This window comes from Pogona vitticeps, chromosome 2 (genome assembly GCF_051106095.1).
Source record: "Pogona vitticeps strain Pit_001003342236 chromosome 2, PviZW2.1, whole genome shotgun sequence".
Lineage (NCBI taxonomy): Eukaryota > Metazoa > Chordata > Lepidosauria > Squamata > Agamidae > Pogona > Pogona vitticeps.
Window position 1 is genome coordinate 132,338,771 of NC_135784.1, and position 19,111 is coordinate 132,357,881.

General features: G+C 40.1%; 1 protein-coding gene across 23 annotated transcripts in view; it reads left to right on the forward strand.

Moving 5' to 3' along the window:
• Window positions 1–19,111, forward strand: part of TNRC6C (trinucleotide repeat containing adaptor 6C) — a 599,421-nt gene that overhangs the window by 442,445 nt on the left and 137,865 nt on the right. For 2 of the 23 annotated variants that reach the window (XM_078385972.1, XM_078385976.1), the window contains exon 1: window positions 1,568–3,027. The exons of the other annotated variants lie outside the window; for them this stretch is intronic. The gene's annotated coding sequence lies outside the window, so the exon portion shown is untranslated. Of the gene's footprint in view, window positions 1–1,567; window positions 3,028–19,111 lie in introns of those variants that run through there. 23 annotated transcript variants of the gene reach the window in all.

A 19,111-nucleotide genomic window follows, 5' to 3' on the forward strand; every position in this document is an offset into this window, starting at 1 on the left:
CATCTTGTGCTCTAAATAAACAACAACTTATTGGTGTGGGCACAATTCTAAGTTGCCTTGTAAAAGACCTGGAGGAGTGCATCTACAGCATCTTTGAGTAAGAAGTCCTATACATGTTCATTCTGGAGTTCAAATTGCATAGTTAAGTGCTCTTTCTGCCTAAGCACAGCACCCTCTTTCCTTTTTTCCAGAACAATGCATGCCAACTGTGGCTAGCTTTACATATTGGATCAAAAGATGTAAAATGTTTGAAAATTTGCATATTTTCCAGAATAAATGTATTTCTCCCCCCCCCCCCCAATTTTCTAAATTTTTTTCAGGGGAAAAACAGGGAAGACTCTCCCCCCCCCCCTGAAAAATGGAAACTTTTGGAATTTTTCCCCCCATAAATTTCCCATCTCTAACTGGATCCAGTAGGTTTCAGACAGAACTTTCCCCTGCCTGCTTGAGGGTACTAGGACACGGTGCCCTATACCTGGCACTATAGGCTGCATCGTGCCTCAGGGAACACCGTTTGTTGGTCCAGCACTCTGGAAAGGGCGGCTCACCGGGATCCTCCTCCGTCCACTCAGAAAAGGTTATGTTCGAGCCTAAAAGCTCTCAAGAGCTCAAGCTGTGCTCCTCATCTTTCTCCAGGGGTGCGGGCGAACTTTATTTTATGTTTATTTTCTCGTGGGGAGCGGAAGAGTGCGCCGCTGCTTCTCTCTTTTGGCGACCTTTGCAAACGGCAGCGCCGGCTTTTTGCAGCCCTTCAGCGACAGCCGTGGCGCGCCGAGACGGAAGGGAGCCATAAGAGGTCGGCGGCCGAATCTTTTCCTGTGGCAACGGATAATGGGGCAGCCGGATCCATCTGTCTAGGATGCACTCCCGCTATTCTGCGCTAGGCTTTTGCTCGCGCAATATTAACACAGTAAAGGAAAACACACACACAGACACACAACGCTATTCATTTAATGCAAAACCTGGGCCTCCACTGCCCACAACCCGCCGAGCGTACGCAACATCTCCTTCACTACAGATTAGGTAATACACAAGATGGACGGAGCAGAAAAGGAGCCAAGGCTCGCAAGGAGCAGCGCAGTTACCTCGCAGGGAAAGCATCCGCTTCACCCCGCGAGCTCTCTCTCTCTCTCTCTCTCTCTCTCTCTCTCGCGACGAGATGAGGCGGTTGGGAAGGGCGGGCCTCACCAAGTCCCTCCCGCGCCATCATTGGCTCGCCTTTCCCCCTTATTTGCATGTCTCGCAGCCGTCTTTTATGCTTGTTCCCCTACCACGTGACCAGTAGAGGCGGACGAGATTTCCTGTTTGAGGTCATGGGGAGGGAGGAGGGGGAGTAATTCTCGCGTCTTTTTCCCCCTCCCTCCTCCTTTCACCAACCTCCTCCCCTCCTCCCTCCCCGTTGTGGTCTCGCGCTGCCTGCCTGGCGGGGCTCTTGTCAGTTAGTAACAAAATGGCTGCGGTGGCAGCAGCTCTGCTCCTGAAGCGGAGGACGGAGGCTGCGGCGCCTGTAAGGAGGAGCGGGGGGCCGGCCCGGCAGCATCACTGAGCCCGGCGGCATTGCCTATCCCGCCAGCGGCCCAACCCTCCCTCCCCTTCCCCTGCATGCGAGAGCTCCGTCCGAGGAGCCGTTCCTGCTGCCGCTGCATCCATAAATTTTCCCCCTTATTCCCCTAGAGAATCGCTCCGAATCCCTGTGGAGGGGAAAGAGAGCGAGCGCGGCTGCTGGATTCTGCTCTTAATTGGGTGGATCCCACTGGGAGAGAGAGAGAGAGATTGAGACTGACGAACCTCCTTATGAGAAACTCAGCTGTTGGATCGCCCCGGGATCTCTGGATCCTGTCCCTGTGAGAAAGAAAAAGACTGCATTTCGCCTTCTTTTCTGGATCCACCTATGCTGGGCTTCGCTGGGTGGATCCCCATGAAAGAGACTTGTGGACCCCCTTCTCAGCACGAAGCCCACCTTCTGGATCCTTTTAGGATCCCTGTATGTGAGAGAAACTGCTGGAGCTCCGTTCCTTGGATCCACATGTGAAAGGCGCAGCTGGTGGATTTCCCTGGCTCTCTTGTGGATCCTTGCCTTCTGAAACACTGCCTGGATTCTTCTCCCCCTTGGATCTTCATGAGAGAGAGACAGAGAGACTGCTGGATCCCTTTTCTTCTTGTGTTCCATGTCTCTCCTACCATTTTAAGAGAGACTCGACTAGGTACAGTACTTCAGCTTGGATGCGTATGTGAGACTCTTCTGGACTCCCTTCTCCCCCCCTCAACCCCCGTGGCTCTTTTTTTGTTTGTTTGTTTTTCCTGAGCTGTGCCCCTCAACTTTCGGAAGGGTTCAGTTGTCTCCGTTTTAATTTGCACTTTGGAAAAAAACGAAATATCCTGATCCTCGTCCGTAGGAAGTGAGACTTTCCCGACGCTGATTTTTAAAAGCCGTATTCTGATCAACTGCAAAGCATACCATTTTTGACTCTGGCATCCCGACAGGTTTGTTTTTTTTTTCACCCCAGCAACCACGTACGTTTAAATTTTTGAAAAGCAAAACTCTGTGTGCAAAACTAGCTGAGGACTCCTAGCTGCTAGTTTTGTTTCACTGGAAGTCAAATATAACAATCTTTTATTTTTATTTTTTAATTGGACCTGCATCTGCTGCACTTAACTCCTCCTCTGGGCTGGAATCAAACTAGAGCTTTTAGCTCTTCTACTTGGATACTGTTGATTTCTTGTCTGATTTCCCTAACCCCCTCCCTCCGCCTTTGTGGCAGATTATTTTTGGTGTTTGTTTTTTTTTAATTTGGAACGGGCATAAATATAAAAAAAGTAAAGCAAAACAGACTTTCTTGGCCGTGTGAGATTTTTTTCGTATTCAACGTGAAAAAAATACGGGTACTTTTTGTAAGAAAAAGCATTAAAAAAAAGCAAGGAGCACGCTAGTGAAACTCCCAGACGTCAGACAAAATATTCATTTGTTCTTTTTCAAGGAGACTGAGTCGAAAGCTGCCAAAGAGCCCCAGAAGGAAACAAGCAAAGGTAAGAGGAGGGTCATCCCCTTCTCTTAATATGGAAGCAGGAAGAGTTAAAAATGGCAAAGACCTTCTAAGTAGTTTGATGCATGCAGCTCTCTGTGCCATAGGTCCAGATCAGGACTCTTTACTGAAATATATTTCACAATATAGTTTTAAAATAATAAATCCATGGAGGTTGTTTTGTATTGTATTGCAAGCTATTAAATTCAAGAGGTGAAAGTATACTAGGAGGGTACCTCTACAGAGCGAGAACCTAGCATTTTGGGGGGAATATTTGGTATTTAGTTCTGTGTATCTCCAAGACAAAAAGCCAATATAGCACTTATGAAAAAAAACAAGAAATGTTAAATTAGAAAAAAAGCATTAATCCTGAATTAGGGTGTGCATGCTGCTGACATCTTTCATTGCCTTGTGAAGTAATGTTTGGAAAATACTGTAGTGATAATTAGCTTGGCAATTTGTCTTGCTTTAAGTGTGGCTGGAATGGAAGGACTGATTGCATGTAACAAAATGGACAAAACTTAAACTTCATCCTTGATTACCTATAGTCAGCTGTTAAAAGATGACTGGATCCTTCTTGCTGCATTTAAGAGTAACTACAAAAGTAGATTTCAGACTTCGAGTGAAAGTTTATTAAATATATTGGAAATATCTTCCCTTTCATTTATGTCAAAAGCTAAGCTCCTTTGAAGTCCAGTAATTCATGCATGGCTTATGATTTCTCAAAACATAGCAAAGATTACTGTGGTTCATTTAAAATAAAATATATTGCTAGGTAGTCTAGATTGGCATTTGTAATGTCTTTCCCCCCCATTTATGATTTAGGGTCACATGCTAGGAGACTTGTTAAGATCCATGTATACAATAGCAAACAAAATATTTCTGTAGTACTTGTCACATGTTTATAAATCTAATCCATAGATAGTAAAATATGGGATGACATTAAAACCCACAGTGGGAATAAGGGAATAAAGACTAACATGCAATACTGTATTTGATAATTATGGAAATGCTTTTAAAAGCCTATAATATAATTACTTCCACATTGTGATACTTCTATCTTGATTGCCTCTGTTTTGTGTGATTGTTCATATACACATGTAACAAGTACTTACATTCAGAATTCAGATAGCAAAAAAGCTGAATAGTTTCTGACATGGAAACACTCATGATTTCATTTTTGTTTTCATGATGGCTTATTGGTATTTGCAGTCCTCATTTCAATTCTTGATTTTTTTTTGTTTAGTTGGTCTGTCTGCCTTTTAATATCCAGTTGTGATTCCACCTGTCAAAACTCCTTCAGATATTTTTAACACTGCCTCTACAGTTAAAGATTTGTTTTATACTTACAGTTGGTGGTATACATTTCTTACATATATAATTCAGTTATTATACTGTGCAGTTTTTCTTTCACTATGCAGAATATTTTCTCCATTGGTATCTTTTCAAAATAAAGATATAACAGAGTATAATATTTTTGCTACATCAGTTTAAAAACAGTGCACACATTTTCTATGACAGTTCTTAGTTTGGCAGCTTAGTTATAGACATTGAATGTAATTTGGACTGACCTAATAAAAATTGATGTATTGTGGTTTCAGAAACAGTGATGTTTTCTACTTTTTTACCTGACTTATGCACATATCAATGATACAGTACAGGTTATGAAAGAAACACACATTAGGAAGTGGATTTTTAGTCATGAAATATGCAGAGTAATTCTGGTGCATTCTTGGTTTCTGGTGTGGGTGTGCTCTTATTATTGCAAAGGTGACAGTTGCATTGGTCAGGAATTAAATAGGCTCAGTGTATGGTAGGTCTTCTAGGGCCCTTTTGGTGTAAGGGAAAAATCCAAGTGTGTTCAACTTTCCACCATCCATTTAATTCCTCTTCATTTTGAAAGAGCAAGTGGACAAGTGACTGTGAGTGACTGACCAGGGCAAAGGGGTAATCTTGGAGTTTTGGTGGATAGCTCAATTAAAATCATCTCAATGTACAACAGCTGTAAAAAAACATGAATCCCATGCTGGGAGATCACTAGAAAACAGAATAGAAAATACACCTGCCAGTACTATAATATCTGTATACAAATCTGCGTAACCACACGGCAGATATTAGTGACGGTTCTGTCACTGCATCTCAGCCGGAAGATGAAGAACATAAAGAATGAGACAACCAGAATAATCAGAGGGCTGGAAAAGCTCCTCTATGAAACAGTGTCTGGAGCTCTTTCTTACGGGGGGGTGGGGAAAGGGCAAGTAAAAGAGGACATGACAGAGATCTCTGAAATTGTGAGTGGTGTGTTTCTTCCAAAACTCAGCTTCACACAGTGCACAGTTAAGCTATGGAATTTGCTACTCCTATAGCATGATAGTCGTTAGCCACCAACTTAGATAGCTTTAAAAGAGGTCAGAACAAATTGATAGTGGCTAATACTGTACTACATATAGTTTCCATATCAGATGAAGCATGCTTTTGAACACCAGTTGCTGGGAAACAACATCATGAAAGGTCTATTGCCTTCATGTTTTGTTTGTGGGCTTCCCATAGACATCTGATTGATCCCTGTGGGGAACAGACTGCTAGACTAGATAGGCCTTTGGTCTGCTCTGGCATAGCTCTTCGTATGTTCTTATGTTGACAAACTCACGGCATTACATTATCATACATGGGATTTGTTTTTTTTTTCTGTCTCAGTGTTGTAAACTTGGTTCTCCAATATTTGTGTTTCTGAATATTATCCCAGTGTTAGTTTATTCTTCAGCTGAGGGAGCTGGTCAAGGAAGTGCCCTCCTAAGACTTCAGCTCTGAATTAGTGTATCCTTTTTGTTATGGTTTGAGGAGATGCCCAATATTCTGAATAGATAAGGAAAGCTGCTGTCCAGGGGGACATATGCAAGGTGAGGAAATAGGTCATGCTTTTATCTGTTGCCTGGTTTCTCTAAGAAGCTCTATCCTAATGTGATCCTAGGTAGAAAAACCTGGTTTTGACCTCATCGTATGCTCCTATTTCCTATAATAACAGTGCAAGAATCCAGTATTTTGAAAATCTGTTTCAGAAAAAAAAAACTTTGTGAAGGTCTACAATGATGATGTTTCATAAATAGGCTGAAAGAGCTACCTGATTTATCTTTTCTGACCAATACCTTAGCCCCCCCCCCATTGCTGGGATGAAAATAGCTTTCATAATTATTTTTGTAATTCTTGATTCATTCTTGAAGTGGGAGCAGGTGTATGCTTTGGCAATGGATGTTAATCCTCTTGGGCAGACAAATATTAGGATAGTAATTAAACATCTCAGCATTTTTTCCTGCTTTAAATATTACATTCCTTCATATTCAGTGTGTCATATATTCATGGATCATAAGTTCAGTGTGGAAAAATCAGAGTTTTGAAGTGTTTGTGTTTTCTGGTGTGTGTGCTTGCATTGGATCTTCAAACAGTTCAGCAAAATGTGAAAACAGCAAGTAAACAACATTTCAAAAGTTTTATTTTAAGACATTGCAAAATCTTTTTGCATATGAAAATAGTTGGTGTAGTGAAACTTACAGTCTTGATTGTATTCTTCTTTACTACCATTTAAAAATGCAAACATATTCCCGTCTGCAGAGAGGTCAATTTTATTTACAAAAAAGAGGGTTTCCATAGTAATTCTCAATTCTGAAACACTTAAGGATGTAAAAAAAGCTTTAGAAATACAGTATACCTGTTTAAACTGTGTCATGGACATGATTTGGTACTCAGAATGTTCATGATATAGGAAAGAGAGAGAGAAGGTTCCTGTTTGAGGGAGACTGGATAAAACTTTGAAATTACATTTAGTTGCTCCATGCAGCTGGTCTTGTTGAGATAAATATGCACTTTTCCCAATGCTGTCATCTGGCTCCTTTCCAAAACAAGCTGGAGGAGGAGGTCAGGGGTGGGGCAGCCTTCCCCTTCAGCAAAGGAAGGCTTTCAGATGGAAAGAATTGCTAAAGAAATTCCTTATGAGAACACTACAGGTCCCACCTCCTTTTCTATTCATAAAGAAATATATGCAGATTATCTGCCTTTCAAAATGTGTTACTGATACTGCTTATGTCATTATTTCATAGAAAACCATTTAAAATGTTTAGATTGTGAATCTCCTCAGCTGTACTGTATGAAGTGTAGAAGTTTATTGAATTGTGTGCTGCCTTGGAGTCACATCACATCATTTCCATTGTAAGTTGCTCTTGGCTTGTGATGCTGCTTCATCAGCATCAAGCTTGTTTGTTTATTTTAAAAAATGGTTAAAATTCGGATGACAAGATAATGTCGTACTGGAACATTTCCCCCCTGGTCTTGAAGCTGCAGGAAAGAATTCATCAGTCTATTTTAGTACTAGAGATGAATGATAAGAAACCTCTTAAGTGCCCGATGCTGCTGCAGTCTAGCCAATTTAGTATCAGCTGATGCCTTCTGGTGATAATGGCGAAAGGTTTTCAGTACTTTTGTGAAGATACCAGCTAGGTCAAAGAGAATGTAAAGACCCAAGACATTTTACTGAATTGTTATACGCTCTGGAAATTGCAGACCGAATTACAGAATTGCTTCTCAGTCCTGGGTAATCTTTGTGTTTAGTGGATAAATATAGCACATTGTAGAGCAAGATGAATCATCCATGCTGTTTTATTTCACAGTCCAATCAGACCCATTTTGAATTGGAAGGCTGGTCTGTTGATTTCAGTGGAACGTGAGTTGAAGTACTTAGGCAGGGATCCAGAGAGCACAAAATACTTCTGCACTGAGAAGAGGAAGTGATTGACATTTACTTCAGGTGTTATGTCTTCGTTCCTCACGAGAGGCAGCTCTGAAGAGCCCTCTCATCTTTGTCCTGTATGGAGAGGGCCTCTGGGAGAGGAAAGCTGGACAGCTTTGTGTGTGCAGAATGCTGCTTGATGCTTTGAATTTTGTCCAAAATTCCATAATTTCACTATAAACCTTTCCATTCAGAAATACACTATGCCTCTTAACAAGCAGTTTTACTCTTAAGTCATAAATAGCATGCTTTGTGAGTGTGTGTTAAATATTGGGTTTTGTTTATTTAGCCACATTACAGCGTCTGTAATTGTTTTTTTTTTTGCTTTCTCTGTGGAAAGCTATTATGAACATTGTCGTCATATGACATCACATTTTTAGATTTTGATTTTTTCCCCTTTCACTTCCAGAATATTAACATTGAATGTTCATTTCTGTGTGGTTTTGTCTCTTAAGAAAAAATGTAATCCATGTCCAGACATCAACATGAATCATAAAGTGTCTGAGGCAGCAAAGGCTGGTTACCAGAGCCCCTCTTGTTATATTTTACAGCTGTGGAGGGCTTAAGAGAGTGAAAGCAGTATCTGTGCTACAGAAGTGATGTTTTATGGCTGGCTGCCCAGATTGTCTAGCTTTGCACACAGCTCTGCGGTTTATCTTTGGAAGGCTGGAGAGATGGAATGTATTCTTAATAAACAGCTTTATCTCTGCAGAACTGCTTTTCTCTGTTTTGAAATGAGGCCTTCCAATCATCATCTAGCTTAATTTTTTTACTAGTTGTGAGAAAAGCACAATTGCCCTAATGAACAAATTATAGTTTACAATTTTGCTTTAAAAATAAATGACTAGACAGCTGATGCTCAGTTTTCAGGGTGTAAACATCTTAAAAGATAGGCAGTTCTCACCAACACCCTTAGTTTCTCCCAAAATAAGGAATTGAATTGCTTTGAGTAGCCCTAAATGAATATTGTAATTACCACCTTGCTAACACGAATGGATAACTATAAGGACTTTAGTCACTTCTTTCCCATTTGTTTTTTAGTATGACATAGTGCAATCAAGGAAAGCCATTCACTTGCAGTGCCCATATTGGTACTGCAGTGTTGTGGTGATTTCAGTTATCTCCCCTCACCTATATATGTTTGGTTCCCTCCATTTAAGTTGTTTTTCCTAATACATTCAAAGCTAGAATAGTCACTTCAGCAACTGACTGTAAAAGTAATAATGATAAAAATCAAACACACCTTCTTGGGTGTGATTAATGGCCATCAAAGTCTGTGATGGACAGTACAAACAGGTAATTGACCTTGGCGTCTACTGCCCTGACCCTGAAGCCATGTGTTTTTAAGTTGGAGGAGGCAATAACTTTTCAACCTGTAGGTATGCTGTGTGAATCCCTGATTCTGTGGAAAGCAAAGGCCCAAACTCAAAAGGGGCTTGCTTGTTCTCCTAATAATTTTTAAATGGAAACAAAATGCCACCACCTGTGCAGTAAGAGGGACAGAGAGTGCACATACTGTATATGCATGCATGCACACACATTCTCTTTTTCTCTCAGGGCTAGGCAAAACTAGTAATTCTGTTTTGTTGATGACTCCTCATTTTGAGAATTGTACTTAGTGTACATTGCTGTCAGTTCTTGATTCAATTTGAGTAATAGTGAGATGTATTTGTGTGCTTGTTATACCATATGTTGTTTTTCCTATATGACTGGTTTGTCACCGCTGTTTTTCTGAGTTCTTAGTGTCTGGTTTTTAGAGATTTAAATGAATGTTACACAGATTCAAAGCAGTTGCTGTGTCTTTCTGAAACTCATAATCTATAGCCAAGCAAAGGAGTTGACAATGATCTACATCTTGGCTAGTAATCTGGCTTCTTCACAAAAATTGTGTTAAACAGAGGACAAATCAAAGTTATTGATATTCAGGTTATAAGGTAGCACTGAATGAAAAATAGTCTAAGGCTACTCTGTTTTATTTGTTTATAAGATAATCCATGTCTGTATTTTGATTTGGTCTGTTGCTAACAAAGCCTTGACTTTGGAGACAGGCAAGTTTAACTATAGTTACGGAAAATAACTGTACAAAAAACTAACAGCTTTGATTATTTTGTATTAATGTTTTTGTATAAGAGCTTTTTTTGAATTACATATTTAAAACATAATTCTGCCAGTCTATCACCATCTCATTTTATGAATTTATTTTTAAATTTATAAAGAATAGATAGACTGGAATGCTCCATCGACAGCCTGCATCATAGTTTTTATTGTCCCTTTCTGAATGCACGTGCAAGAACAATAAAGGCTGGTATTCATTCATGCACAAGAGGTGACTTGCCCTTCTCCCAAAGGCAGTTGATGCAGTGGATATTTTAGGATTGGCTTGTTGCTGGAGAGATCTAGTGTTGTAATAGGGAACTTGCAAATTGCTGTGTCCAAAGTATTTTTCACTGCATACTTTATTAGAACTCTCAGATGGTGCTGATGTGATTCAAATGAACATTATCTCATAAATCTCATAACAGTGGGATTTAAATTATAATCAGTGCTTCAGTGTCACTATATTCATGCAAATGCCCCATGAAATCCACATCCCCTACTTAATAACTAAATGCCTACAACTAAGCCATTGGGATTATTGGACTTCTTTTGGACCAATATGAATTTATTGATAACATTCCCTTTTATGGTGGAGTAGTACATACATTCCCAACATAGAGGCAGTCTCAGAATGATACCAGAGTAGAAAATTTGTTTTGTTTTCAGAGTTGTTCCAGTTATAACAACATCAAGCTCCAGTCTACAAAGGTACACTGTGCCTGAGTGTCGGATTGTTCCCAGTGTTCATTGTAAACTATTGGTTGTAGTGTTTCAGTATTCTGTGCATTCTATAAATAGACAGTTTAGAGTTGTATGGAGAGACAAAGAATAGCAATGGCCTAATCTGGCAGTTCACAGTTGAAAAGCAGTGTTAAGTCATGAAACAAATGTGCTGATTCAAGTGAATCTCTCTCCCCCCCCAACTGTTATTTGGAATAGTTGGTACACTTGCTTATTACTGATCCATCACTGATAATCATGTTTTCCCCCTGTTAATTGTGAAAACTGGTTTACTGCTGAAGATCATTGCCAAAGCTGGTCTATTCAGAATGTGTTGGCATGTAACTCCTAGCAATCAGAATAATGGACCATGATGCTGGGGGATGTTGGGAAATACATTTTCAACACAGCAACAGCTCATCAGGTTGGACAAAAAAGATCAGGAGTTTTTTTTGTTAAGCTACTCTTATTACAGTAATCTGTTGTTTTTATGATGCCTTTAAAAATTGCTGGTCTGAAATTTTCTTTACTTGATGGTTTTACATTTACATTATGTAGAAGCTTCCCTCTTTTTCTTTTAATGTACTCTGTTAAAAACTTTGGTAGGTTCAAAGAGCAGATGGCTGGGGAAGAGGAAGAAGCACCATATAGCACAGAGTACTGTGGAAGAAGTGTCTTTACTTTGCCCTTTGGCATCAAGAAAGCCAGGCGAGCTGCAGAGAAAAAAACAAGAGTACAGTATAATGTTTCTCCTTCGCCAGTCTCCTGAGTTTTTGTCTTGGACATGGAGAAAGGGGCTGTATTTCTTTCATAGCCAGCATTGAAGCTGAGTGAGCTGGCAAGAGATGGACAGATTGTTTTGTTCCTCCTTTTCCAGTGTGCTGCCTTGCCTGGAAGGAATCCCACATACTTGTCTATGTGGAATTCCTCCTTAGTAGTGGCAGCTAGTTCAGTATTTAAAGACAAAACTGCTTTAATAAAGCTTTTTGGAGCCATAGAATTTGATAAGAACAGTTGCATTTAAATTTAAGTTGAATCTCCTGGTGCTTTAAAAAAATCCATTTATTCTTGTAGTATTCCTAATGGTTGTAGCACTCTATAGTAGCTTGATAATTATTTATTGAATTATTTGTGCCTTTCTTAAGGTTTGTAGTATTTAATAAATAAGAAATATGCTATGAGAGTGTGGCTAAAATTTATATTATTTATATGCCAGCTTTCTCCCCATGGGAAAAGTGGCTCACAATAATCAATCAATCAATCAAAAACCTTTATTGGCATATAATAATTACAACTATAGTGTGCTAACAGGTTAAAATATACTATACAAAAACTGTATTAAACAATAAAATAATTTAAACATATTTTACAGAACATTTCATATACCTAAATTTAATAAATACAATATTCCCTAGATCCACACTTATTGCTTAAAAACCTGTCTGAAAAGGAAAGTTCGCCTGGCAACAAAAGGAAGGAAAGGGCAGACCTGGCTTCACAGGGCAGTGCATTCATTTATGTCTTCATAAAATTTGCTTAGGAAGGTACAGTAGTTGGAACCAAGAGAATGGTCTCCCCAGAAGATTTTAAAAACTGAGTAGGCTCATATGGGGTGATTTGATCTTTCAAATAGCCTGGACCCAAGACATATAGGGCTTTATATGTAATAACCAGCACTTTGAATTGGGTCCAGAAAAAGACTGGCAGCCAGTGAAGCTGTTATAATAAGGTAGTTACATACTCTCTGTAACCAGTGCCAGTCAGCAATCTGGCTGCAGCATTTTGAACCAGCTGAAGTTTCTGAATACTCTTCAAAGGCAGCCCCACATAGAGCACGTTGCAGTAATCCAGATGAAATGTGACTAAGCCATGTGTCACCCTGGCCAAATCTGACATTTCAAGGAACAGGTGCAGCTAGCACACCAGCTTAACTTGTGAAAAGGTATTTCTGGCCACTGCTGAAACCTGTGCATCAACGCTCATGGTTCAATCCAGGAACACACCCAAGCTATGAACCTGACTATGTAAGGGGAGAGTAACCCCATCCAATACACACTGGATCCCTATCCCCTGATTTGTCCGTGAAATCTGATAATTTTCAGAAACATTTTATCACTATAAATATGGCAGGAAAACTGCATGATAATTCCTTGAAGATATTAACAGATATTTTGTATAGCAGGTCGCCCAAAAGCCAATGTGTATAATACAGAGTCCAATTCAAGGAACGTAACTCACCATAACCAGATATACAAGCACATTGAATAACTAGAACAAAACAAAAGTGGATACATTATGTTAGCTGCATAATAAAATGCTTTTAAACATTTTGGGCCTGGAATAATAGGATTGGTGTTTATATGTGTGTGTACTTTAGAAAATGTAATGAAAACAACCATGTTTCCAGAAAGAGTTGCTTTTGACGCTCAGATTCATTTTTGAATGCCATTCCTTTTAGGTAAAGAAGAAATTCTGTTAGACACTAGTTTCTCTTACACATTATTGAATCTTACTAATGTAGTGCAATTTCCATTGTGCAGAGATAGTGTTGCTGCTGTAAGCAGGTGAGCCATCAGATCTTTACTTAGAATAGGTACATATATTTCTGGTGTTAGTCCCTTAATAATACCACTAGAGGGCATAAAGAAATAATGTCATCTGCAATAGGTTTGATAAATTACAAAAACCTAGGCCCAAATTAACAGATTTTAGGGCATTGCCACCAGGTATGTAAAAGTAATCCCCATCCTTTGATTCCAGATAATCATTGACATTCAGATGGTAAAGAATGTAAAACTGTCTGTGCTACCTTGCCAGCATCTTCAAGGCTGGAGTCAGACATTACATGATCGCCAAATATTAGTCAAGTTTGCACTCTCCACCCCAAGCGCCATATCCCAATTACCCATTGGTATAGGGGAGATATTTTGAGCAGAACTGTAATAGTTGATTACAAATGTAACACTTCTAAAAGACAGTAACTGGCTAAACATAGCCTTCTCAAAGCTATTGATATTTTGTAAGGAAGAAATAAAGCTGTGTTTCCTTTGTTAGACAGTTATTATATATACTGTATAAGCTTTTGAGTCCTTCAGGACACTTCATTGGTCAGGAAATTCTACAACTTGGGGTGTGCGGAGAGCGACATAAAAGTCTATAAGTCAGCCTTGCTAGATGTTGAAGGTTCAGGATCTATAATTAAAGTTCCAAGATGGAGGCTGAAAACTTAAACAATTCATTTAAGAAGTGCTGGTAGTATCCAATTTAACATCAGCAGTTGTGAAGTCAGTTATCTTTTTCCATCTCACTAGACAAAGGGCAGTCCTTTAGTAAGTCCTCTATTCCTAATTATCAATGCACATGGCTTTTCCTTTGGCAAAGAGTAGCAGCTCCTAGAAACATAGCATGCTGCATATCAGAAAAGCAGGAGATTAAATTTAATTGCACACTAGACAAAGAAAAGGTCAATTGAAGCCCAGTTCAAAGTATTACCTAGTACATAGAAGCAGATGGAGTCCTCACTGTAATGCAGTCCTTCTGGGGTCGCGATAGATCTTGTAGTCTGGTTATTGATCCTGCCAGGGAGAGCTCTTCAAGGTATTTTTTCTTAGCAAAACAAAAGGATGGTCCATGTGCAAAGTGCTACATGGTTTGTGTTGAAAATCAGAAAATAGGATATTGGACTGCTGAAAAATCCCAGTGAGGTGATCTTTGGGAAAGTAGAGAGAAAAGTGTAAACATCATTTATGTTCTGTGCCACCTGATTATATAGTGTGAATTTAGTCAGGATTGAAGATAACTAAAATCAGGGGAGAAGTGTGCAGGGTGTGTGTGCGGCAGGCCACCTGACCCCTGTGACTGGTGAAGAGAGCCAGCAATGTGGAGTTTTTAAGGTTTGCCCCCTCACAGAAGTGTTTTACAGGCCTTTTTGTCTCATTGTATGTGTTGCTCAGCTCATCTACACAGAGATTAGTGTATTACAACCTGTCTTCTGTTTGTTACATGAATGTTGTTTCAGCAGTTCCCACTGCCTGTTATTTTTGCATTTCTGTTTCATCTAATACCATATACGGGTGTTCAAAAACATTCATCTGAAGCCATGAGCAGGAAAAGAGTTCTTGCCCAGCTCTCTGCCTGTTGCAGTCCCCATAGGAGAATAGGTTGTCTAAGGAGGAACACTTCTGCTACATGTCTCTCCACTGTTTGGGAATCCTGAAAAAAAAAACAGGGTTCTTTATCACATTGAGAGGCTCCCAAGTATAGCAGGTAGTCTTCTCTTTCTAAATGTAAGGCTTCTGTCTTCTGATTACTTTCTCCCACCTACAGGAGTTCACTGAGAGGTGAATCTTTCTATTAAGGTTTCTTGGATATAAAATACTCAGAAGTGGTTTGCCAGTTTCTTCTGGGGGTGCTCTGGAACTGTACAGTTTACTGAAGGCTACACAGGCTGGTTTCTCCTTGAATGTTAACACAAGTATCCCTACTTCTTGAAATTCATGTGGTGACTTTCAGCAGTACTTGAACTAAAGCTATATGTAGAATTGGCATATATCGTATTAGAGAAAAACTGTATTCTACAAAAATGTTGAACACTTAATAATTTATTTTACTAAGTTCAACCACCACAAAATGTAAAATAGACTTATATTGGGACATAGAAGCTATGCATGAGGTTCGTTTTGCTTTTTTTGTATTGGATATTTTCATCCTGTTTAAGAACACCAGAACTGTAGGCATTTCATAGGCCAGGATCCTCTTCTGTAAAGTTACATCAGTACAAGCTGATGTACAACTTTACAGAATGGTTTTTTTCTCTTATTGAAAGTTTCATATTTCACCCCCGCTCCCAGGTTCTGAAGTTCCCTTGGGATCTCTCTTGCTCCAGGTAACCCTTTGGAAGCCTTGGTGTGGAGTGGGAGAAGCCTTTAATGCTTGAAAATAATGGCCAGCTGCTCCCCCCCCCTCGATCCCAAGGCTCCCAAAGGTTTCCCTGGGACAAAAGGGATCTTGAGGGAGCCTTGGAACCTGGGGCATAGAATAGGAAGCTTTAAATGTCTGATAAAAGTCTGTGGCCGATGGATGGCATTAGCTTGCACAGGTGTAACTTTATGCAAGAGGATTTTGGCCATTGTGTTTTTTTAACTAGTTCACTAAGGGTATGGGTTTAGAATTCTTTCTGTCTGCCTGGGGTGCTGAATTTCCATATCCACCAGTAGAGAGGGGCACCCAGTTCGGCGGATGGCCAAACGGGTTTTCCTCAGTTTGGCTCCCCATCTCTTCTGGTGGGGGTCTACTCAGAAGCAACATTCCGGCTTCCCTGCCCCGCGTCCTCCTGGAGCTGATTCGGCACCTACTGGGTGAGGGTGGGGTGCTGAATTGTGGGACACTTGTTTGGCTGTCTGTCAAACTGGCATGAATTGCTGAACCAGCTCCTCTGTATCAGCTATTCATCTAACGAGTACAGAATTAGAAAACTCTTAAAGAGTCTGTGGAAATTACAGAAGAAGCTGACAGTTTGTTGAAGACTGACTGCATATCTGCAGCTCTGGAATGAGTTGGAGGAACAAAGGTTCCAAAATTCTATTTACTTAGTTACTTTATTTATTAGATTTCTATCCCACCCTTTTAGACAGAGTCTACTCAGGGCAGGTTCCATTAAACATTATAAACTAAAACAGTTAAAACAATTCAAAACAATAATGTTAGTAATGCTCAAGATGGGAAAAAGAGAAAATTATAATAAGAATAAAGTATTGACAGAAGGGAAGGCCTGCCTGAAGAGCCAAGTTTTAAAATGGCTCTTAAAAACACCCAGCAAGGAAGCCAGGCGGATCACTGATGGAAGGCTATTCCAGAGCCGGGGGGCCACTGCCAAGAAGGCCTGGTTTCTTGTTCTTTCTTTCCGGGCCTCTCTCGGCGTTAGGCCCCTCAGCCGTCCCTCCTGGCTATGGTGAGTGATTCGGGTAGGTCTAGGTGGGAGAAAGCGATCTGCCAGGTATTGCGGTCCTAAACCCAAACATTCCTAAGCTTCAAGGCAGTAGTTCACAGCCATCTTGTTTCCAGAAAACGTCAGCTGTCTTTGCTGTGTGAAGGAATCTGCTGCTCTTAAAAATGTTTCCAGTAGAGACCTGAGACTAGTTTGGGTATGAAAGGGTTTGTTTGCAGAGTTTATCCCTCCCAACAAAGAGAGAAAGAGCTGTCCTTGCTGGGAGTGTGGTGGAAGTGGAAGTAACTTTTCACACAGGCCTACTTAGTGCCCTGGCTAATTTCATTTGCAGTCTCAGTCTGTTTTCTTTATTGCAGAGATTGGAAACTGTGGCCCTCCAGATTCAGGCACTCCTAATTAGCTCTAGCAGGCATGGCTATTTGGAATTGTCTCATACCAGGGATTATGGGAAAGTTGTGTCCTGTGAAGGGAAGTTTACTCTTGAGGGACTCAGGTTAACTACACTTGCCTTAGAGATGAAAAGGGAGAGGGTTAATGTTCAATATCAAAGGAAGCTAAGCCTCGTGATTGAAGGAAGCCTGTTTGCAGAGGCAAGGTATGGGCAGTTTTGCAATTGAGCAGTTCTTTCCTAGGCTTACTTCTGTATAAGATGACCCTCAATTTTCAGTCTAAAGATTGTAGACAAAAGTATTGGCTTATACACAGAAAAATAGAAATTAACAGTAATCCCCTACCCACCCTCAAACCTTGGGAACCTTGCCTTGTTTTAGATGATATATAGGGAGAGTAACATACAGTACTTAGAACGGTATCCCTCTACCTCTTATAGAAAGGCATAGTTTTCAGTATTAGTGGATAATAACAATGGGAAATCTTTCCTTGAAGACAAAGTGGGATGGAACATCCTAGAATCAGGTGGAAAGACATGTTTAGGTTGATGATCTCAATCCCTTTTGGAATATGTCTTGGATGCCAACTATGAGGTTGGTGAGGACCTCATAGTTGGCATCCAAGACATATTCCACAAGGTCAGCAGTAGGTAATTTTAAGTGCCAAAAATGACAAATGAAATACCTTTTTTTCCTGCTACTCCTTGCTTCCTTTCCCTTCCCTTCTGTTTTTCCAGTGTTTTTTTTTGTCTTCCTTATCTTTTTCCATCTTTTCCCACCAAAAATTCCCTACCTCACTCCATCACAGAATGTTGCTTAAAAAGAGTCTTCTAAGTTTAATGGTGGCATTAGGGACATTTGGTTCAGGGATGGCAAGCTGTGGAGAAACAAATGTTAACCCTTCCGATATCACACCCCCTGCAGCCTCATTGCTTGGAATTTGGAAAAACCTCTTATTTGCATGAGTGGAGGGTTTGTTTGCATGCAGGGTACAGAGGGGAAAGCTGTGCTGAGTCCAAGGGTGTGGAAGGCACATTTGTTCCCCAGTCATTCCAGATCTTCCTTTTTTTAGTGCAATTGGGTGCCTCATTCAGCATGTCTTTTCATTTTGGATCACCCTGTATAATAATACAGTCTAGGTAACAGGCTTCATCTTTATTTGAAGGAAATGAACATATCGGAACATATGTATATTCACCATTCAGCTAGGACCGTGTCTATTACATGCTAATGATCACAGTCACATTGCTATAATAATTATTTTGTAGATGTGAAGATTTCTACCCAGCTAAACCTATTACAGAGTTGCCAATGAAAGCTGAGTTCTAAGACTTGTATAATTACAGGTTTTAGGACAGGATCTTTGGAGAGGTAAAAGCAATCACATGTGTACCCTGTACTATATCTGTGCTGAACTCTTTCAGTCTAGCAGTATACACGTAGCCGGCCTTTAGCATCCTTTTGAACATGCTTCAGGGTCCATAAATGTAACAAGGTTGTGTAAAGATGGGAGGCTGGCCTAACTGAGAGTTACCTTATTCCGTATGCATTGAAAGTCCCTCATTATAGGCAAGGGTTAACTGCTTTGGATTGAATTACATTTCTTTCTCCCATAAACCTCTCTTTTCAATTTCATTTAACAAAGTTAAACCATTCAGGACTGAGAAGCAGTTTTGTGCCAGCTTTTTTTTGCCTCAGGCTGGAGTTGTTTTGGAAAGTTTCAGGGTAGTGGTTCAGCCATTTCAAAGAAAAGAGAGGGAAAAACAAGCTGTTCTACTGCTTCAGTCTTTTGAAGGAACACAAAAACAAGAAAGTGGATTCTATGTGCAAACCTGCTTAAATTTAGCTGCAGTTGCTTTAAACTGTAGCTGTGTTTCTTAAAGCTCGAAGTGACTGTCCCTTATTGAGCATGACAAGATATTTGGATGTTTTCGAAGAGGTAGGTTGTTAGTCTGTGCAAGCACATCATGCAAATTCCAGAGAAACAAAACAAAACAAAAGACAAAAACATATGGCACTTTAAAGACTATTATACCTCAACGTGCGCTTCATGGACATGTCTACTTTCTCAGAGATATGGAAACATGTTTTCATGTATATGACGAAGCGAACATGTCCACGAAAGCTCACATTAGAATATAATAGTCTTTAAGGT